The sequence below is a fragment of the Salvelinus fontinalis genome, chromosome 19 (genome assembly GCF_029448725.1).
Source record: "Salvelinus fontinalis isolate EN_2023a chromosome 19, ASM2944872v1, whole genome shotgun sequence".
Classification (NCBI taxonomy): domain Eukaryota; kingdom Metazoa; phylum Chordata; class Actinopteri; order Salmoniformes; family Salmonidae; genus Salvelinus; species Salvelinus fontinalis.
Window position 1 is genome coordinate 34,050,149 of NC_074683.1, and position 24,063 is coordinate 34,074,211.

General features: G+C 41.6%; 1 pseudogene; it reads left to right on the forward strand.

Annotated features, from left to right (window-relative positions):
• LOC129816176 (rab3 GTPase-activating protein catalytic subunit-like) overlaps nt 1–24,063 on the forward strand; it is a 68,690-nt pseudogene that overhangs the window by 23,155 nt on the left and 21,472 nt on the right.

Sequence of the window (24,063 nt, forward strand, 5' to 3'; positions counted from 1 at the left end):
GTGCTCATATATACATTTTGTAATGATATGAGGTATTTGTAAAAAACATTTTGTATTAAAATAATGAAAGTTAGATGTGCCTCATTTGCATAAATATAATGGTAGGCTATATATAGGGATAGATTAACATAAAGGGGTGGAAAAGGGCTGTGCTCTGTCCATGCCTACCTGCACTAACCTGATCTGTCTAGACTGCCTCATTAATTACTGTTGTCACGTTCTGTTGCAAAATTCGACAAGTGTGTCAATAGCAGATTACCTTTCGGATTAAAAATCAACGCGATTGGCTCTAGATTACACCTATACTTTACAATGTTTGCAAGGTCAGATATATCACTATAATCTGAGTGTTCATTTTCGGAAGTTACTTTCATTTCAGCTCATCTAATTTATTAAACATTTTAACTGTATTAAAAAAATATATATATCTATTCTACAAAAAAATGTATTTGCGTCAAAATAAAGTACTTTTTTTCTACTTGTGATGTAAGTGTCGGGACGATGCGTTTAATCACTGACGAAGCTTTAGGGTTCTTATAGACACAACGGAATGACAATGTATTCCATTGAGCCCATTTCAGCCATTACCGGGGGATGTTTGGCAGGTCACTTCTGAGGTCGTAACGTTAACGGGAAAAAACTACAGGCACGAGCAGGATTAAAATGAAAGCCATCAATCTAGTGATATTTAAGTGGATTTTTCACCCCTCAAAAACAGGAAGTAGAGGGCTGAAGAAGACTGATCCTCTGGTGGGCGGGGCATGGGCGTCGCCAGACACAAACGCACACACACACACAGACAGACACATACGCTGGTGTATCATGTGGAGATTTTTGTACATGTCTTTTCTTCACCTGTCTCTCTCCCTTTCACCCACACACCTTTCTCCAAACGTGTCTCTCTATCTGTCATATATCACACCCACTATCCCTTAAGTCTGTTTCCTCTCTTTTGTCTTTCTCTTGCTGTCTGTCCTCTCCATGACACTTTCTCTCCGCTTCTGTCTCTCTCTTCCTACATCCATCTATCGATTATCTGTATGTCTGTGCTATGTCTGTATGTCTCTGTCTCCGCTTTGTTTTCTTCTAGTCCCTTTCAGACATTTCCTCGCTCTCTCTCTCCTTCTCTAACACATTTTCTCTTTCTCCCTATCCATCTACCTCTCTCCTCTCACACTCCTCCCTCTCTCTGTCTTTTAAACAGCAGGGATAGGGTAGGGGAACAGAGTGGGGGCAGGCAGAGATAGGTGTTTTAGATTCATGGCGATGCCACTTCATTTGTAATGAGGCGGATTGGCTCTGCTCACACACACTTGCTCTGCTCGGCAGTCTCACCTTCCTTCCCTGGGTTTAATTAGTCTTCAGTGGGTAAAGTGTTTGGCCACCGCTCCTCTCCTCCACTATTTATACCTCCAAACTCTTCTGCGTACTAAATAGCTCCCTATACCCTATACAGTGCACACATTTGAACAGGGCCCATAGGGCTCTGGTTAAATGTAGTGCACTAAATAGGGAATACGGTTGTTGGGTGAACTATCCCTTTAAACACAGGTATAATATGAATGGTTTCATCACACTAAGCCAAGCTCGAGGTCCTGAAAATCAGTCTAGTGTATACGAGAGCAAGAGTAGACAAATAATGAAAAACTTTTACTACATCATTCCAAATGTGTTATTTAATAGTTTTGGTGTCTTCACTATTATTCTACAATGTAGAAAATAGTACAAATAAAGAAACCCTGGAATGAGTAGGTGTGTCCAAACTTTTGACTGGAACTACAGTGGGGAGAACAAGTATTTGATACACTGCCGATTTTGCAGGTTTTCCTTCTTACAAAGCATGTAGAGGTCTGTAATTTTTATCATAGGTACACTTCAACTGTGAGAGACGGAATCTAAAACAAAAATCCAGAAAATCACATTGTATGATTTTTAAGTAATTAATTAGCATTTTATTGCATGACATAAGTATTTGATCACCTACCAACCAGTAAGAATTCCGGCTCTCACTGACCTGTTAGTTTTTCTTTAAGAAGCCCTCCTGTTCTCCACTCATTAGCTGTATTAACTGCACCTGTTTGAACTCATTACCTGTATAAAAGACACGTGTCCACACACTCAATCAAACAGACTCCAACCTCTCCCCAATGGCCAAGACCAGAGAGCTGTGTAAGGACATCAGGGATAAAATTGTAGACCTGCACAAGGCTGGGATGGGCTACAGGAAAATAGGCAAGCAGCTTGGTGAGAATGCAACAACTGTTGGCACAATTATTAGAAAATGGAGGAAGTTCAAGATGACGGTCAATCACCCTCGGTCTGGAGCTCCATGCAAGATCTCACCTCGTGGGGCATCAATGATCATGAGGAAGGTGAGGGATCAGCCCAGAACTACACGGCAGGACCTGGTCAATGACCTGAAGAGAGCTTGGACCACAGTCTCAAAGAAAACCATTAGTAACACACTACGCCGTCATGGATTAAAATCCTGCAGTGCACGCAAGGTCCCCCTGCTCAAGCCAGCGCATGTCCAGGCCCGTCTGAAGTTTGCCAATGACCATCTGGATGATCCAGAGGGGGAATGGGAGAAGGTTATGTGGTCTGATGAGACAAAAATAGAGCTTTTTGGTCTAAACTCCACTCGTCGTGTTTGGAGGAAGAAGGATGAGTACAACCCCAAGAACACCATCCCAACCGTGAAGCATGGAGGTGGAAACATCATTCTTTGGGGATGCTTTTCTGCAAAGGGGACAGGACGACTGCACCGTATTGAGGGGAGAATGGATGGGGCCATGTATCGCGAGATCTTGGCCAACAACCTCCTTCCCTCAGTAAGAGCATTGAAGATGGGTCGTGGCTGGGTCTTCCAGCATGACAACGACCTGAAACACACAGCCAGGGCAACTAAGGAGTGGCTCCGTAAGAAGCATCTCAAGGTCCTGGAGTGGCCTAGCCAGTCTCCAGACCTGAACCCAATAGAAAATCTTTGGAGGGAGCTAAAAGTCCTTATTGCCCAGCGACAGCCCCGAAACCTGAAGGATCTGCAGAAGGTCTGTATGGAGGAGTGGGCCAAAATCCCTGCTGCAGTGTGTGCAAACCTGGTCAAGAACTACAGGAAACGTATGATCTCTGTAATTGCAAACAAAGGTTTCTGTACCAAATATTAAGTTCTGCTTCTCTGATGTATCAAATACTTATGTCATGCAATATGTCATGCAATAAAATGCTAATTAATTACTTAGAAATCATACAATGGGATTTTCTGGATTTTTCCGTCTCTCACAGTTGAAGTGTACCTATAATAAAAATTACAGACCTCTACATGCTTTGTAAGTAGGAAAACCTGCAAAATCGGCAGTGTATCAAATACTTGTTCTCCCCATTGTGTGTATATATATGTATATATACACATACATACAGTTGAAGTCGGAAGTTTACATACACTTAGGTTGGAGTCATTAAAACTCGTTTTTCAAACACTCCACAAATTTCTTGTTAAAAACTATAGTTTTGGCAAGTTGGTTAGTACATCAACTTTGTGCATGACACAAGTCATTTTTCCAACAATTGTTTACAGACAGATAATTTCACTTATAATTCACTGTATCACAATTCCAGTCGTTCAGAAGTTTGCAAACACTAAGTTGACTGTGCCTTTAAACAGCTTGGAAAATTCCAGAAAATTATGTAATGGGTTTAGAAGCTTCTGATTGGCTAATTGACATCATTTTAGTCAATTGGAGATGTACCTGTGGATGTATTTCAAAGCCTACCTTCAAACTCACTGCATCTTTGCTTGACATCATGGGAAAATCAAAAAATCATCCAAGCCTTCAGAGAAAAAATTGTAGACCTCAACAAGTCTGGTTCATCCTTGGGAGCAATTTCCAAACGCCTGAAGGTACCATGTTCATCTGTACAAACAATAGTACGCAAGTATAAACACCATGGGACCACGCAGCTGTCATACCGCTCAGGAAGGAGACGTGTTCTGTCTCCTAGAGATGAATGTACTTTGGTGCGAAAAGTGCAAATCTATCTCAGAACAACAGCAAAGGCCCTTGTGAAGATGCTGGAGGAAACAGGTACAAAAGTATCTGTATCCACAGTAAAAACGAGTCCTATATCGACATAACCTGAAAGGCCGCTCAGCAAGGAAGATGCCACTGCTCCAAAACCGCCATAAAAAAGCCAGACTGAGGTTTGCAACTGCACATGGGGACAAAGATTGTACTTTTTTGAGAAATGCCCTCTGGTCTGATGAAACAAAAATAGAACTGTTTATCCATAATGACCATCGTTATATTTGGAAGAAAAAGGGGGAGGCTTGCAAGCCAAAGAACACCCTCTCAACCGTGAAGCACGGGGGTGGCAGCATCATGTTGTGGGGGTGCTTTGCTGCAGGAGGGACTGGTGCACTTCACAAAATAGATGGCATCATGAGGCAGGAAAATTATTTGGATATATTGAAGCAACATCTCAAGACATCAGTCAGGAAGTTAAAGCTTGGTCACAAATGGGTCTGCTAAATGGCATATTTATACAACGGGTTGGTCAAAACAAGCATTGTGATTGGTTGAGAAGCATTCTACGGTACTCGGCTACAACTACAGCAGAGCTGTGCGAAAATATTTTAACACGCCTTATCGTGTACAATTATATGGTGTTGTTTAGCATGACAATGAATAAAAAACACAGGTATAGGAGTTGTTTTGACAGTGTCACGTTCCTGACCTGTTTTCTCTTGTTTTGTATGTGTTTATTGGTCAGGGCGTGAGCTGGGTGGGCATTTCTATGTGTTGTGTTTCTATGTTGGGTTAAAGGGTTGCCTGGTATGGCTCTCAATTAGAGGCAGGTGTTTGGCATTTCCTCTGATTGAGAGTCATAATAAGGTAGGTTGTACTCACTGTTTGTTTGTGGGTGATTGTCGCTGTGTCTGTGTTTATTGCACCACATGGTACTGTCTCGTTCGTTTTGCCTGTTCGTGAGTTCTGCGTGTTTTATGTAAGTTCCATGATCAGGTCTGTCTACGTTGTTTGTTTGTTATTTTGTATAAGTCAAGTATAGTTCGTGTCAGTCTTCGTCTTTTCAATAAATTCATTATGTCAACATACCTCGCTGCGTATTGGTCCACCGATCCTTCTCTCCTCTCCTCGTCCGAGGAAGAGGAGGAAGACGACAATCGTTACAGACAGGATGCCAGGAACCAAATCAAATGTATTGTTCACGTGTTTAGCAGATGTTATTGCGGGAGTAGCGAAATGCTCGTGGTCAGTGTTTCCAGGGGACCTTCATTACACCAAACAAAAATATAGACGCAACATGTAAAGGGTTGGCCCTATGTTTCATGAGCTGAAATAAAAAGATCTAGAAATCTAAATCTACCCAAAACAACCGAAAAGTACCCCAAAACAACCACAAACAAGTACCCAAAACAACCCAAAAGTACCCCAAAACAACCAAAAAGTACCCCAAAACAACCGAAAAGTACCCAAAACAACCACAAACAGGTACGCAAAACAACCCAAAAGTACCCAAAACAACCACAAACAGGTACCCAAAACAACCCAAAAGTACCCCAAACAACCACAAACAGGTACCCCAAGACAACCACAAACAGGTACCCAAAACAACCCAAAAGTACCCCAAAACAACCACAAACAAGTACCCAAAACAACCCAAAAGAACCCCAACACAACCACAAACAGGTACCCCAAAACAACCCAAAAGTACCCCAACACAACCACAAACAGGTACCCCAAAACAACCTTAAAGTACCCCAGAACAACCACAAACAGGTACCCAAAACAACCACAAACAGGTACCCAAAACAACCCAAAAGTACCCAAAACAACCACAAACAGGTACCCAAAACAACTCAAAAGTACCCAAAACAACCACAAACAGGTACCCCAAAACAACCTTAAAGTACACCAGAACAACCCAAAAGTACCCCAAAACAACCACAAACAGGTACCCAAAACAATCACAAACAGGTACCCAAAACAACCCAAAAGTACCCCAAAACAACCACAAACAGGTACCCAAAACAATCACAAACAGGTACCCATAACAACCCAAAAGTACCCCAAAACAACCACAAACAGGTACCCAAAACAATCACAAACAGGTACCCAAAACAATCACAAACAGGTACCCAAAACAACCCAAAAGTACCCCAAAACAACCACAAACAGGTACCCAAAACAACTCAAAAGTACCCAAAACAACCACAAACAGGTACCCAAAACAACTCAAAAGTACCCAAAACAACCATAAACAGGTACCTAAAACAACCTTAAAGTACCCAAAACAACCATAAACAGGTACCCAAAACAACCACAAACAGGTACCCCAAAACAACCCAAAAGTACCCCAAAACAACCACAAACAGGTACCCAAAACAACCCAAAAGTACCCAAAAACAACCACAATGTGATAATAGTGGGGTGCCTGGTAGCCTAGCGGTTGGGCCAGTAAATGAAAGGTCACTGGTTCGAATCCCCGGGCCGACTATGTGAAAAATTTGCGGTCTGTGGTTTTTTTGGGTTGTTTTTGGCTACTGTTTTGGCTACTTTTGTTGTTTGGGGGTACCTGTTTGTGGTTGTTTTTGGTACTTTAGGGTTTTTTGTGTACCTGTTTGGGGTTGTTTGCAGTTGTTCTGGGTACTTTTGTTTTTTTGGGGGTCGGGGGGCTGTTAGTCATTGTTTTGGGTGCCTGTTTGGGGTGATTAGTAGGACCTGGCCAGGCTGCAAAGTCAGAATCAGAATTCCTTTTTATTCTCTATGAAATGAGGGACTTTTCTTTTAACAGCTTTATCTGAACTAGTGAATCTTGTACATAACTCTCTGGGGATTGAACCTGTGTTTTCTGTGTGACTCACAACAGTGTTAGCCCTCTGAGCTAAAGCCTGTTCTTTAGCCCTGGGAGCTAACACAAGTTGTCAAATCTCGAGCAAGGGAACTCATCAGGCAAGTTCGGCCGACCCCCTCTACAGTCAGTCTTTTGTGTTAATTCAAATAACCATTTGATTTATGAACCTGAGTGGCTGTGATCATGACTTGCCTTACCAGTTGTGGAACCAAGACAGACTTTAGCGAACATTGTGCAGTGTTCAGTTGCCCTTTAGGAACATGGAGACTAGACAGGACTGTGGACTGTGGACATGGCTCTACCAGACAGAAGCAGTGTTCATTAGCCAGGGCTGATGGGGGTTTGGTAGAGGGTTGTGGGTGTTCTGGCAGAGGGTTGTGGGTGCCTCAGGTGTTCCAGTGTTCCACAGGGCCCTAATGAATCTGACAAGCTGTCAGTCTGTCCTCTGTCCCGCTCAGAGTAACTGACAGGGCCAAACCTAGTGTCATACGCACACACTAATAAGTACTGTGTTGTATTTCCTGGAACATATAGTTAAATGTTTAGGGTTGGTTTCCGGCTTCCGTGTCTCGAAAAGCAACACACACACACCCATGCTACTTCATACACACACTTAACCCCCTAAAACACACTAAAACCCTGAATGTCCTCTTTCCCACTCCATAGGAGCCAGCGCCCATGGCAGAGGACCTGCTGGAGGAGCAGTCGGCGGTGTTGGCCAAACTGGGCACGTCAGCCGAGGGTGCCCACCTCCGCGCTCGCATGCAGAGTGCCTGTCTGCTCTCAGACATGTAGTCTTTTAAGGTGAGGACACTCACACACCCACACCCTGACAACTAGACAACTCCTCACACACCCACACTGACAACTAGACCGACATAGAGTACACACACGCTGGCATACACAAACACGCATGCACACACACACACACACACAAACTCACCAAGAGAGACACGCGCACACACACACAGAGAAGCACACAAACACACACACTCACTGCCACCCAGACTGGGTGAGTGGCACAGGAGCCTATTAGTGGTCTCAGGCCTTTCGGTCAGTCAGTGTGTTAGACTGGGGGGCGTTTGATTAGATTCTCACAATCTCCCTCATCTCTCACAGTGGCACAGTGGAGGGCATGCTAATTGTGTTATCAATATCAATGAAATGCTTCGTATTAGATATTATCTTGGGTGTGCAATTGGACATTTGATTGAGGTCTAATTTAGCTGATGTACTGTAGCGATGTCTGTTATAGTACTAAATGCACTTAAAATAATTTCCATTTTGGAAGTACCTCCATAGTGTTGAATAATAGTGGTTGATGTTATGCCAGTAACAGTATTAGTGTTAATACATCTTACAATTTACTAGACACTCTTATCCAGAGCGACTTGCAGTAGTGAGTGTATACATTTAGGTACTTTTTCATACTGGTCCCCTTTGGGAATCGAAGGCGTTGCAAGCGCCATGCTCTATCAACTGAGCCACACAGGACCTAGAAAACTCAACACATACAGTACCAGTCAACAAATGTAAACACCTACTCATTCCAGGGTTTTTCTTTATTTTGACCATTTTCTACATTGTGGAATAATACTGAAGACATCAAAACTATAAAATGACACATATGGAATCATGTAGTAACCAAAGAAGTGAGAAACAGATCAAAATATATTTGAGATTCTTCAAAGTAGCCACGCTTTGCCTTGATGACAGGTTTGCACACTCTTGGCATTCTCTCAACCAGTTTCATGAGGTAGTCACCTGGAATGTATTTCAGGTTTGCTTTGTTAAAAGTTAATTTGTGGAATTTCTTTCCTTAACTTCTTATGGCTGGGGGCAGTATTGAGTTGCTTGGATGAATAAGGTGCCCAGAGTAAACTGCCTGCTACTCATGCCCAGTTGCTAATATATGCATATTATTAGTAGATGTGGATGGAAAACACTCTGAAGTTTCTAAAACTGTTTGAATGAAGTCTGTGAGTATAACAGAACTCATATGGCAGGCATAAACCTGAGAAAAAATCCAACCCGGAAGTGGGAAATCTGAGGTTTGTAGGTTTTCAACTCTTTGCCTATCGAAGATACAGTGGGATATTGGTCATATTGCACTTCCTAAGGCTTCCACTAGATGTCAACAGTCTTTAGAACCTTGTGTGATGCTTCTACTGTGAAGGAGGGGGGAATGAGGGCTCTTTGAGTCAGGGCTCTGGCAGAGTGCCATTAGCTGACCAGGCGCGTTCACGTGAGAGAGTTAGCTTGCGTTCCATTGCATTTCTGAAGACAAAGGAATTCTCCGGTTGGAACATTATTGAAGATTTATGTTAAAAACATCCTAAAGATTGATTCTATACTTCGTTTGACATGTTTCTACAAATTGTAATATGACTTTTCGTCTGAACTTTCGCATGGACTTGCCCGCGCGTCGTGAGTTTGGATTGTGTACTGAACGTGCAAACAAAAACGAGGTATTTGGACATAAATGATGGACTTTATGGAACAAATCAAACATTTATTGTTGAACTGGGATTCCTGGGAGTGCATTCTGATGAAGATCATCAAAGGTAAGTTAATATTTATAATGCTATTCTGACATCTGCTGACTCCACAACATGGCGGATATCTTTATGAATGTTTTGGGCTCTGAGCGCTGTACTCAGATTATAGCATGGTGTGCTTTTTCCGTAAAGTTTTTAAAAAATCTGACACTGCGGTTGCATTAAGGAGAGGTTTATCAATGTTTATGATGAGTATTTCTGTAAATTGATGTGGCTCTCTGCAAAATCACCGGATGTTTTGGAGGCAAAACATTACTGAACATAACGCGCCAATATAAACTGAGATTTTTGGATATAAATATGAACTTTATCGAACAAAACATACATGTATTGTGTAACATGAAGTCCTATGAATGTCATCTGATGAAGATCATCAAAGGTTAGTGATTCATTTTATCTCTATTTATGCTTTTTGTGTCTCCTTTCTTTGGCTGGAAAAATGGCTGTGTTTTTCTGTGAATAGGTGCTGACCTAACATAATGATATTTTGTGCTTTCGTCGTAAAGCCTTTTTGAAATCGAACACTGTAGTGGGATTAACAACAAGTTTATCTTTAAAATGGTGTAAAATACTTGTATGTCTGAGGAATTTTAATTATGAGATTTCTGTTGTTTTGAATTTGGCGCCCTGCACTTTCACTGGCTGTTGTCAAATTGATTCCATTAATGGGATCCCAGCCATAAGAAGTTGATGCATTTAAGCCAATCAGTTATGTTGTGACAAGGTAGAGGTGGTATACAGAAGATAGCCCTATTTGGTAAAAGACCAAGTCCATATTATGTCAAGAACAGCTCAAATAAGCAAAGAGAAACGACAGTGCATCATTACTTTAAGACATGAAGGTCAGTCGATGCGGAAAATTAAGAACTTTGAAAGTTTTTTCATGTGTAGTCGCAAAAACCATCAAGCGCTATGATGAAACTAGCTCTCATGAGGACCACCACAGGAAAGAAAGAACCAGAGTTACCGCTGCTGCAAAGGATAAGTTCATTAGAGGTACCAGCCTCAGAAATTGCAACCCAAATAAAAGCTTCATAGAGTTCAAGTAACAGACACATCTCAACATCAACTGTTCAGAGGAGACTGCGTAAATCAGGTGTTCATGGTCGAAATGCTGCAAAGAAACCACTACTAAAGGACACCAATAATAATAAGAAGAGACTTGCTTGGGCCAGAAACGCGAGCAATGGACATTAGACCGGAAATCTGTCCAATGGTCTGATGAGTCCAAATTTGTGATTTTTGGTTCCAACCGCTGTGTCTTTGTGAGACGCAGAGTAGGTCAACGGATGATATCCGCATGTGTGGTTCCCACCATAAAGCATGGAGGAGGAGGTGTGATGGTGTGGGGGTGCTTTGCTGGTGACACTTAACCAGCATGGCTACCCCACAGCATTCTGCAGCGATACACCATCCCATCTGGTTTGTGCTGAGTGAGACTATAAATGCTTAGTGAGACTATAAATGCTTAGTGAGACTATAAATTGTTTTTCAACAGGACAATCACCCAAAATACACCTCCAGGCCGTGTAAAGGCTATTTGACCAAGAAGGAGAGTGATGGAATGCTGCATCAGATGACATGGCCTCCATAATCAGCCGACCTCAACCCAATTGAGATGGTTAGGGATGAGTTGGACCGCAGAGTGAAGGAAAAGCAGCCAACAAGTGCTCAGCATATGTGGGAACTCCTTCAAGACTGTTGGAAAAGCATTCCTCATGAATCTTGTTGAGAGAATGCCAAGAGTGTGCAAATCTATCAAATATTTTGGGATTTGTTTAAAACTTTTTTGGGGTGATTCCATATGTGTTATTTCATAGTTTTGATGTCTTCACTATTATTCTACAATGTAGAAAATAGTAAAAATATGAGTAGGTGTATCCAATGAATAGGTGTGTCCAAACTTTTGACTGGTACTGAAAATGCTTTTGATGATTAAAGTCAATTTCCTTCCTTTGTCATGAGGACAAATCTACAAAACAGCTCTTTACAATATGCATGCATATTGAATTAATTTAGCCAAGTTACATTTAATAGCTCCCTTAAAGTTATAGAAACAGGCCAAAAAAAGCTGAATTCATCTCTGTTGTCACCATACCACATCTTCCTGCTGAGTAGCATTCAGCCTCACCTGCTAACTCCAAGCTGTTGGACCCAAGAGGTTCGGAACATCAGGTCACCATCTTTAAACGTCTCTGATAGGACTTCCGGCTCCACCCCCTTTGTTCCCAATGGTAACGAACGCTGACAAATAGTGTTCTGTCGGGGGGCACAGTCGCAACTTTTTGTCGCATTACCCCGGTCTGTTTTTAACTGGCCCACTAAATGCTCTACTTTGGAGTATGTTCTTCTCAACCTCTTCTTCTTTTGTCCTCTCTGAGCTCCAACAACAGCTGACAAGAGAGGGAGGGAGGGAGGGAAGGTTATAAACTAGAGGAAGAAGAATGTTGTGTACTCAGGTATAGCGATTAGTTGATTTAGAATGGCCTCTAAATTTAGTGTGAGCTGTCCCGGGGCCGGGGCCAACCGGCTCTGTATGTAATTGTGCTTAGCCAAGCATAATCTGGCATTTTAGCTTAATTATCCCAGTCCCTGCTGGTGCAGAGCAGGGAGGATGGACCGCTGATGAATGGTGGGTATTATGACAACCATGCAGCACATACCAGCCCTCTCCTCAACTCGGTGTGTTGCGCACACACACGCCGATGCATGTATACAAACACACGCGTCACATGCACACACAAACACAGACACACACTTCTTCCGTAGGGGGACAGCAGCAGAGGAGAAGCCTCCTGTCTGTCTGTGTCTCTGTCTGTCCTGCCCTGGGCCCCCAGGCTACTGAGGAGAGCTCCTGTCTCAGTTATTCATGCTTTAGACTCATTGTCATCAATCCATCTACTGTTGCTTCACTGAAATGGAGCGGTCTCCTCTGTACCAAACTTATAGTGCCTTTAGAAAGTATTCACACCGATTGACTTGTTCCACATTTTGTTGTGTTACAGCCTGATATTAAAATTGATTAAATTGAGATTTTGTGTCACTGGCCTACACACAATTCCCCATAATGCCAAAGTGGAATTATGTTTTTAGAATTTTTTACAAACTAATACAACATAAAAAGCTGAAATGTCTTGACTCAATAAGTATCCTAAAAAGTCACATAAGTTGCATGGGTATTAAAACACATTACTGAGTATCACTTTCCAAATTTTCAAGCATAGTGGTGGCTGCATCATGTTATGGGTATGCTTGTAATCGTTAAGGACTAGGGAGTTTTTCAGGATAAAGACCTGGTTGTCTGCTTTTTCACCAGACACAGAGATTAATGAACCTTTCAGCAGGACAATAACCTAAAACACAAGTCCAAATCTACACTGTAGTTGCTTACCAAGAGGACAGTGAATGTTCCTGAGTGGCCGAGTTACAGTTTTGACTTAAATCTACTTAAAAATCAATGGCAATACCTACAAATTGGTTGTCTAGCAATGATCAACAAACAATTTGACAGAGCATGAAGAATTGTGAAGAATATAATGGGCAAATGTTGCACAATCCAAAGCTCTTAGAGACATACCCAGTAAGACTGACAGCTGTAATAGCTGCCAAAGGTTATTCTACAAAGTATTGACTCTGGGGTGTGAATACTTATATAAATGAGATGTTTCTGTATTTCATTTTCAGTAAATGTGCAAACATAAAAAAAAAAAAACATGTTTTCACTTTGTCATTATGGTTATTGTGTGTAGATGGGTGAGAAAAAAACAAATAGTTAATCCATTTTGAATTCAGGCTATAACCCAACAAAAATATGGGGGTATGAATACTTTCTGAAGGCACTGTATTGACTGTGTAGAGCTCTGAAACATAATGAAACATTGACATGCCTGCCTGTGTCTGTTTCTGTGTCAGGCAGCGAATCCGGGCTGTACCCTGGAGGACTTTGTGCGGTGGTACTCCCCCAGGGACTACGTTAAGGAGGAGGTGGTGGATGAGAGCGGGGACACGGTGGTCAGGGGCGACCTGAGTGCCAGGATGAAGATCCCGGGGAACATGTGGATGGAGGCGTGAGCCACAGCCAAGACCACCCCTGCTCGCAGACAGAGACGCCTGTTTGACGACACCAAGGAAGCTGAGAAGGTATGGACATAGGAGCATTTAGAATAGTATTGTCCATTGTAGCATAATGAACAGAGAAAGCATTGTCTAGTATGCTGAGAAGGTAGGCATCGATGAGCACCGAACAGAAGTAGGATGAAGTTGCCCGTCAATATTGACTTGAGTTCAGTTTTTTTTTTTTTTCCCACCAAGGGTTTGGGGAGAATAAACTGAGTTTGTGATTTTTTCAACGAAGGTTAGGATTTGGGGAGGATAAGCTGTGTTTGGGGAGGATAAGTTTAGTTTGGGGTTTTCCCCTCAAGGTTAGAATTTGTTGCCTGGCTTATCCTTGCTCCGGCCAAATGCTATGCCATGCCCACGGATGTTAGTTTCTCTCTGCAATGAATCTGGATTTGGACAAGAGCCAGAATACACGTGGGTAAAGCGGCATTTTGACATTCGTCATTAGTTTTGATACTTTGATTGGTTAGAGATGATCCAATTGCTGATGAATTTGTTTTGTACAACACCCCTGACATCACCACAAATGACTTCAACGATTGCAGTTTCAGACTGAAGTATGTAGCGAACTTAGAGCAGTGAATTAATTCACTTTGAGTTGTCAGGCAGTAGAATTTGGGTAGGATAAGTTCAGTTTGGATTTTTTCACCCCAAGTTTAGAGTTTGGGGAGGATGAGCTGTGCCTAAGGGCAGCTTCTATCCAAAGCCATTGTGCATTGTCAATCACTGACTATGATTTAAACGTCAACTGCACTTCCTGATTTGGCCTTGTTTTTCATCAATGCTCATTAAGAAATGCTAGCGGCCATGACAGAAGGCAAACAAGGGTTGTCTTGGGGGTGTGGTTTGATGTGGGTGTTTCTTGGGTGTGTCTTTGCCATTCAATCACAACAAACAAGGACCGTAGTCAGCCAGTTCGTGTTGAAACATTATTGAATGAAAGCTGGTAGCATGCATCAAGCATGTCCTTGGGTTTGATTGCTTATAAGCTAGCTAGTTAGCTAACATTAGCTAGCAGGAATCAAACTTGTCTTCAGGTGCAACGTTAGCTATACAAATCTTCTCACATAACGTGTTAGGTAGAGGCTATGTATTTAACTAGTTACATCACAGTATCATTGGCTATGCTGCTATGATACTGGACTATTAAATAATGACATGTAGCTAGCTAGCTTGCTATGAACAAAATTCTGCTACTTTACCAACAACACACCAGTCTCAGGTTTGACAGTTGACAGCCTAAGTAGAAGCTAGTCGAATTGAATCCATATCCTGGCCATCTGCCCATGATCGTTGAACAACTTTATGGAATCACATTTTCAGTAGAGTAGCTATTTCCAAAGCAAAGGCAATTCCTAACCACTGTCTGGGGAAGATGTTCCAGTGGGTGAGTTCGTTTTGCATGGCCCAGTGACCCGGTCTCCGCCCGCCCGTGGCACTGGGTCATGCAAAGCGAACTCACCCAGTCTTTTCCCAGAAAACTCAGTGCCACCACGTGTTAATAGGCATAAAGGGGCATGAATTGTTGACATAATTGTAATCCAAACCCAACCTTCATGTACTCATTGTGATGCACTCAGGTTCCAAATTCCATTTTAGACAAAACTGACTTTGTAGTACATTTTTACACTAGAATAAATGTTTCTGACTCATATTGATGCCACATAGGTAGTTTTTCAAAGGGATTTGTTGTTTTTTAGGGGCATTTTTTTTTTATATATCACTAGGTGAAAAAGGCATCTGACTGTGACAGGTAATACTTTTCCATTTTGAGCTGCTAGACTGAGACTCAGTGAATGACAGCTCCACCTGTCCTGAAGCTCAGGGCTGCCAGCTCAGAGAACTGACCCCTCCCAGGTTCACTACACACTCTGCCTGTTTGTCCCTGTTTCAGCCAATCACCACACAGCGCTGGTAGAAGTAGGTCAGAACACAAGGTGTCCCTGCTATGAGACACACACACACACACACACACACACACACACACACACACACACACACACACACACACACACACACACACACACACACACACACACACACACACACACACACACACACACACACACACACACACACACACACACACACACACAGGTGTCCCTCCCCTCCCTGCCACGGGTCCCCTCGCTGAGAGTTTAAACTGAGTTCAGGGGAACCTTGCTGGGCCTTGGAAGGTCGGTCATCATCTAGCCTATAGCACTGCGTCCTTCATCCGTCTGCCGCCAGCCAGCCAGCTCTTTTGGGTAAACTCCAGGTGCACCGATTTAGTTTGGAATTCATTTTCTGATTGACATTTTTTTGCTGCTCCACTAAGTTGTCCTCTTAGGTAGGTAGACGACAGCAGTGCATCTATATTCCACACTCCTCTGATTGCAGTCAAGATCATCACCACAAGGAAGTCACTCTGCGACATCTTAAGAGCGTGGCGCTGTGTCGTTTGTTCTATCCCTGTGCAACAGAGCCTGAAGGGTTGCGTGTCATTAGGGTATACCAATTCAGATTGCGTTTCCGGGATCTCATCACCGACTCACACAAAAATAACGAATTACCCTGCGTTGGATTAAGAGCAGTATCATTAAAATGCAGAGTTGCCTCTAACCAACACATTTGACCCTTTGCCAAGCCCCGCCTCCCTTTGTTACTGTTGCAACCGCGGACAACATTTTCCCGGGAAGCCCAATTCTCCCTTCTAACCACTGACGAAATCATGTGGTTTTAATACATAATGAAATTAAACACAGACTACTTTTTGTTTTAATAAAATGTTGTTTTATTTATTTGCACGAAAGGGAAACAATTGATTAACAGCAAAACAAATAAATATATAAACGGTGTGCAGGTGTGGCAGCATCATGTTGTGGGGGGGCTTTGCTGCAGGAAGGACTGGTGCATGTCACAAAATAGATGGCATCATGAGTTAGGAAAATTATGTGGATATATTGAAGCAACATCTCAAGACATCAGTCAGGAAGTTAAAGCTTGGTCGCAAATGGGTCTTTCAAAGGACAATGGCCCCAAGCATACTTCCAAAGTTGTGGCAAAATGGCTTAAGGACATCAGAGTCAAGGTATTGGAGTGGCCATATCAAAGCCCTGACCTCAATCCCTTAGAAAATTTGTGGGCAGAACTGAAAAAGGGTGCGTGAACAAGGAGGCCCACAAACCTGACTCAGTTTTACCAGCTCTGTCAGGAGGAATGGCCCAAAATTCACCCAACTTATTGTGGGAAGCTTGTGGAAGGCTACCTGAAATGTTTGACCCAAGTTAAACAATTTAAAGGCAATGCTACCAAATACTTAATTGAGTGTATGTAAACTTCTGACCCACTGGGAATGTGATGGAAGAAATAAAAGCTAAATAAATCGTTCTCTCCACTTTATTTATGAATGTGAAATGTCAGGATCACTACTATTATTCTAACTGACCTAAGACAGGGAATTTTTACTAGGATTAAATGTCAGGAATTGCGCCTATGTTTGTGTTGCTTCACAGTCCCCGCTGTTCCATAAGGTGTATTTTTATCTCTTTTTTTAAGTCTGATTCCACTGCTTGCATCAGTTACCTGATGTGGAATAGAGTTCCATGTAGTCATAGCTCTATGTAGTACTGTGCGCCTCCCACAGTCGGTTGTGTGAAGAGACCTCAGGTGGCACGTCTTGTGGGGTATGCATGGGTATCTGAGCTGTGTGCTAGTTGTTTAAACAGACAGCTCTGTGCTTTAAACAAGTCAATACCTCTCACAAATACAAGTAGTGATGAAGTCAATCTCCCCTCTACTTTGAGCCAGGAGAGATTGACATGCATATTATTAATGTTATTGTACATACAAGGGCCAGCCGTGCTGCCCTGTTCTGAGCCAATTGCAATTTTCCCAAATCCCTCTTTTGTGGCACCTGACCACACGACTGAACAGTAGTCCAGGTGTGACAAAACTAGAGCCTGTAGGACCTGCCTTGTTGATAGTGCTGTTAAGATGGTAGAGCAGTGCTTAGTTATGGACAGACTTCTCTCCATCTTTGCTACTGTTGTATCAATATATTTTGACCATGACCGTTTACAATCCAAGGTTACTCCAAGCAGTTTAGTCACCTCAACTTGCTCAATTTCCACATTATTTATTAGAAGATTTAGTTGAGATTTAGGGTTTAGTGAATGATTTGTCCCAAATAGTTTTTGAAATATTTAGGACTAATTTATTCCTTGCCACCCATTCTGAAACTAACTGCAGCTCTTTGTCAAGTGTTGCAGTCATTTCAGTTCTGTAGTAGCTGACGTGTATAGTGTTTAGTCATCTGCATACTTAGACAAACTGGCTTTACTCAAAGCCAGTGGCATGTTGTTAGTAAAGATTGAAAAAAGTAAGGGGCCTAGACAGCTGCCCTGGGGAATTCCTGATTCTACCTGGATTATATTGGAGAGGCTTCCTTTAAAGAACACCCTCTGTGTTCTGTTAGACAGGAAACTCTTTATCCGCAATGTAGCAGGGGGTGTAAAGCCATAACATATACGTTTTTCCACCAACAGATTATGATCAACAATGTCAAAAGCTGCACTAAAGTCTAACAAAACAGCCCCCACAATTTTTTTATCATCAATTTCTCTGACAATCATCAGTCATTGTGCTGTGCTGTTTTGAATGTCCTTCCCTATAAGGGTGCTGAAAGTCTGTTGTCAATTTGTTTACTCTAAAATAGCATTGCACAGTCCCTTGCAAAAGTATTCACCCCCCCCCCCCCCCCCCCCCCCCCCTTGGCGTTTTTCCTGTTTTGTTGCATTACAACCTGTAATTTGAATGGATTTCTATTTGGATTTCATGTAATGGACATACACAAAATAGTCCAAATTGGTGAAGTGAAATGAATAAAAATGTAAAACGGAAAAGTGGTATATGCATATTTATTAACCCCCTTTAGCTATTAAGCCTTAAATAAGATCTGGTGCAACCAATTATCTTCAGAAGTCACATAATTAGTTCAATAAAGTCCATCTGTGTGCAATCTGTGTCACATGATCTGTCACATGATATCAGTATATACAGTATATCCTGTTTGGGCTGCAAGCTGAATATTGAAAAAACTGGAAAATGTGTGCACATTTTCAAACGGCCTCCTAAGAAACTTTTTATTTTCCAATATGCATATATTTACTACTGTTGGATAGATAACAGTCTATAGTTTCTAAAAAGGTTTGAATTGTTTCTCTAAGTCGAACAGAAATATTTTTACAGCCATTTTCCCAGCCGAATTGAGATTTCCAAAATGCGATGTGTCTCTTTAAGACCTTCTCTATAAAAGGCCCTTTGACTTGGGACCATAGGAACACGTCACACGCCTTCGTCAGGCTGTAATGCGGAAGTGAGAATTGAAAGGAGTCGAATATCTCGTCCATGGACTGAATAACACACCTTCTTGTGAGACCTGCGCAGTTAAAAAAAAAATCCGGGCGCGAAGCATAATTTGGTCTCGGCTTCTGGAACAAGGTAGATAACGGTGAATATGATGTCTGACTACGATATTATTTGATACATGTCACAAAATCATCCTAAAGTATGTTTTTTCAATATACTTTAATTATATTATTGCAATTTATTCTGGACTTTAGATGTGATACGACGGAAGAATTTTTTGAAGAAACGCTGTGTAGCGCCGCAATGCTATTGTGCTTGCTAACCAAAGAGGGAAATAATTCGTTCTGGAACCCAACTAAAGACTCTACTGGACATTGGACCCCGTTACAACATTCTGATGGAATATCAACAAAGATAAGACCCAATTTGGGATGCTTTTTCATATATCTGTTGAGCTGTGCTGGGCTAACTGTGCTAGGCTAGCGCTTGACCAATGCTAGTGCTGACTTATGCTAGCTTATGTTGTTAGCTAATATAACGATATATTGTGTTTTCGCTGTAAAACACTTCAAAAATCGGAAATGTTGGCTTTATTCACACGATATCTGTCTTTCATTAGCTATCCACCATATGTTTTTCTGAAATGTTTTATGAGGTGTAATTAGTAGCCGACGTTGGTGTATGTATTTTCTCTGGCTACTCCCGTCTGGATTCAGACTCTAGCTATGTGTTAGCATTTATGTTAGCATCAATGTAAAACTGATTTATAGCTAAAATATGCACTTTTTATGAACAAAACATAGATTTATTGTGTAACATGTTATATGACTGTCATCTGAGGTCGTTTTTTCTGGGCTCTTTAGGTTGGTTTTAGTTTATTTCGGTTGGCTTGTGCATGCTACTTGAATCATAATTCATACTTCATAATCATATCCATACGTGTCTGTCCACTTTTGTATTTGGTGGTGAGCTAACATAAACATATGTGGTGTTTTCTCTGTAAAACATTTAAAAAATCGGACATGTTGGCTGGATTGACAAGATGTTTATCTTTCAAATGCTGTATTGGACTTGTTAATGTGTAAAAGTTAAATATTTTTAAAAAATAGATTTTGAATTTCGCGCCCTGCAGCTGTTGTCATTGTCGTACCGAATTCGGGCTTGCAGCCCAAACAGGATATACCTGTTCTGAAAGGCCTCAGAGTCTGCAACACCACTAAGCAAGGGGCACCACCAAGCAAGCGGCACCATAAAGACCAAGGAGCTCTCCAAACAGGGCAGGGTCAACGTTGTGGAGAAGTACAGATCAGGGTTGGGTTCTAAAAAAATATCTGAAACTTTGAACATCCCACTGAGCACCATTAAATCCATTATTAAAGAATGGAAAGAATATGGCACCACAGCAAACCTGCCAAGAGAGGGCCACCCACCAAAACTCACAGACCAGGCAAGGAGGGCATTAATCAAAGAGGCAACAAAGAGACCAAAGATAACCCTGAAGGAGCTGCAAAGCTCCACAGCGGAGTATGGAGTATCTGTCCATAGGAACACTTTAAGCCGTACACTCCGCAGAGCTGGGCTTTACGGAAGTGTGGCCAGAAAACAGCAATTTATTAAAGAAAAAAATAAGCAAACACGTTTGGTGTTCGCCAAAAGACATGTGGGAGACTCCCCAAACATATGAAAGAAGGTACTCTGGTCAGATGAGACTAAAATTTAGCTTTTTGGCCATCAAGGAAAATGCTATATCTGGGGCAAACGCAACACCTCTCATCACCCTTTTATCTATTTTTTATTTCACCTTTATTTAACCAGGTAGGCTAGTTGAGAACAAGTTCTCATTTACAACTGCGACCTGGCCAAGATAAAGCATAGCAGTGTGAACAGACAACAACACAGAGTTACACATGGAGTAAACAATAAACAAGTCAATAACACAGTAGTATTTTTTTTTTGTCTATATACATTGTGTGCAAAAGGCATGAGGAGGTAGTCAATAAATAGGCCATAGGAGCGAATATTACAATTTAACTGGAGTGATAAATCATCAGATGATCATGTGCAAGTAGAGATACTGGTGTGCAAAAGAGCAGAAAGGTAAATAAATAAAAACAGTAAGGGGATGAGGTAGGAAATTGGGTGGGCTGTTTACAGATGGACTATGTACAGCTGCAGCGATCGGTGAACCCTGAGAACAACATCCCCACAGTGAAGCATGGTAGTGGCAGCATCATGCTGTGGGGGTGTTTTTCATTGTCAGGGACTGGGAAACTGGTCAGAATTGAAGGAATGATGGATGGTGCTAAATACAGGGAAATTCTTGAGGGAAACCTGTTTGTCTTCCAGAGATTTGAGACTGGGACGGAGGCTCACCTTCCAGCAGGACAATGACCTTAAGCATACTGCTAAAGCAACATTCAAGTGGTTTAAGGGGAAACATTTAAATGTCTTGGAATGGCCTAGTCAAAGCCCAGACCTCAATCCAATTGAGAATCTGTGGTATGACTTAAAGATTTGCTGTACACCAGCGGAACCCATCCAACTTGAAGAAGCTGGAGCAGTTTTGCCTTGAAGAATGGGCAAAAATCCCAGTGGCTAGATGTGCCAAGCTTATAGAGACATACCCCAAGAGACTTGCAGCTGTAATTGCTGTAAAAGGTGCTTCTACAAAGTATTGACTTTGGGTGGGTGAATAGTTATACACACTCAAGTTTTCAGTTTTTTTGTCTTATTTCTTGTCTGTTTCACAATGAAAAATATTTTGCATCTTCAAAGTGGTAGGCATGTTGTGTAAATCAAATGATAAAAACATTTTTAAAAACAACATTTTAATTCCAGGTTGTAAGGCAACAAAATTGGGAAACTACCAAGGGGGTGAATACTTTCGCAAGCCACTGTATCTGGTCAAAAAAAAAAATCTACAACTTTACTAAGGGTTGGTAACAAGCTGATTCGTCGACTATTTGAGCTAGTAAAGGGTGCTTTACTATTCTTAGGTAGCGGAATGACTTTTTCTTCCCTCCAGGCCTGAGGGCACACACTTTCTAGTAGGCTTACATTGAAGATATAGCAAATAGGAGTGGCAATATCGTCCACTACTATCCTCAGTAATTTTCCATCCATGTTGTCAGACTTTGGTGGCTTGTCATTATTGGTAGACAACAATACTTTTTTAACCCCTTCCACACTCACTTTACGGAATTCAAAATTACAATTATTGTCTTTCATAACTGGATCAGATATAGTTGGATGTGTAGTTTGTTGCTGCCATGTCATCCCTAAATTTGCTATCTTGCCAATGAAAAAATCATTAAAGTAGTTGGCAATCTCAGTCAATTTTGTTATGAATGAGCCATCTGATTCAATGAATGATGGAGCTGAGTTTGCCTTTTTTTCCAAAATGTCATTGAAGGTGCTCCAAAGCTTTTTACACTCATCCATTGTCATTTATCTTTGTTTGATAGTGTCATTTCCTTTTCTTTGTATTTCTGTTATGGATAGAGGTATCCTGTGTGTGTGTGTGTGTGTGTGTGTGTGTGTGTGTGTGTGTGTGTGTATTCTGTGTGTGTATTTATTTTCTTTCCTTCTCCCCTCACAGGTGGAAATAATCATTCCCCACTCAGTCACCAATCAGTCGTTAATCAGAAGACACACCTCCTCCTGTTTCCATTACCCAATCACATCCCCTTTCTCTTGGTTTAAAAACCCATTCAGTTGTTTTCTCTAGAATTCAATCTCTCTGTCATGCCATCTCGCTGTAGATCTCTTGTTTTTGCAACTACAGGTCACTTTGTCCGTTACCCTGTGAGAATTGTTTTGTTATGGTGTTTGACTTTGTTTGATGGTGGGAAAAGGGGGTACCAAGACAAGTCGCCAATGGGCATACATTACCCGTAGGAATACTTTGTTTAAGAACACTAGTTAGAACTGGGCGGACCACCCACTGTATTTTTTGGTTAGTTAGTTAGTTAGTTGTTTTTGAAGTAGGCTAGTCTAGATTAGGGGTGTTTTTGAATACTTATCATTTCTTTCCTTGCGTCCAGCTCAGCCCCTTTTCCCGCTCCCCCATTACCGTGCGTTTACAAATAAACCATGAGTGTTTGATGGTAGATTTATGTTGTCTGTGTTTATTCGTTCTCACTGTTTCTTTTTCACTTTTGTAATTTGCATGAGTTGTTATGGGTCTCGTTGCCATCCCCCCTAGACTGTAGAGACAAAGGGATTCGTAACAATTTCATTTAGTCACATGATTTTGAAATTTGCAGTACGTTTGTCAATCGGTTTTGCAGCCAGACTTATTTGCCATTCCTTTTGCCTAATCAAATCAAATTTTATTGGTCACATACACATGGTTAGTAGATGTTAACACGAGTGTAGCGAAATGCTTGTGCTTCTAGTTCCGACAGTGCAGTAATATCTAACAAGTAATCTTAAAATTCCACAACTACCTAATACACACAAATCTAAAGGGATGGAAAATGAATATGTACATATAAATATATGGATGATCGATAACCGAGCGTGGCATAGGCAAGATGGTATAAAATACAGTATATACACATGAGATGAGTATGTAAGATATCTTAACATTATTAAAGTGGCATTATTAAAGTGACTACTGATACATTTATTAATGTGGCCAATGATTTCAAGATTTTTCTTTCTGTCGGCGCGACTTATGAAGAATCCTGTGGCTGTACCGACTCCGACAACATATCCCAAGAGAGCCATGTTTCCGTGAAACAGAGAATGTTTCAATCTGAAACTTTTGTACGATGGGGATAGTAGATTGATATAGGCTAGTGCTTTTGCTGTTCGTTAGGCTTACTCATCTTGTTTGCCGACAAAAATTGTAAATCTGGACAGTTCCTCAAATATCTTCAATATGCACCTCAGAATTGGATAAGGACGTGCACAGTTGCGTCCCTGATGTGTCTGTCTTCACTTGTAGCCTGTAGGAAACACCCGATCATGTGATGTAAGTGAGCAGTGACTCAGCATTCTGGGAGAAGGGCACAATGTCCACTGGCCACAAAAGGCATGTATTTTTTTAGGGTGCATTACGGCCACACACAGGGGATGCCGCCGTGAAATTCTAGGCATTCAATTGTGAATGAATTACTGATGTAATGTGTACAGCCTGCGCAAAAAAACAAAGCAGAGC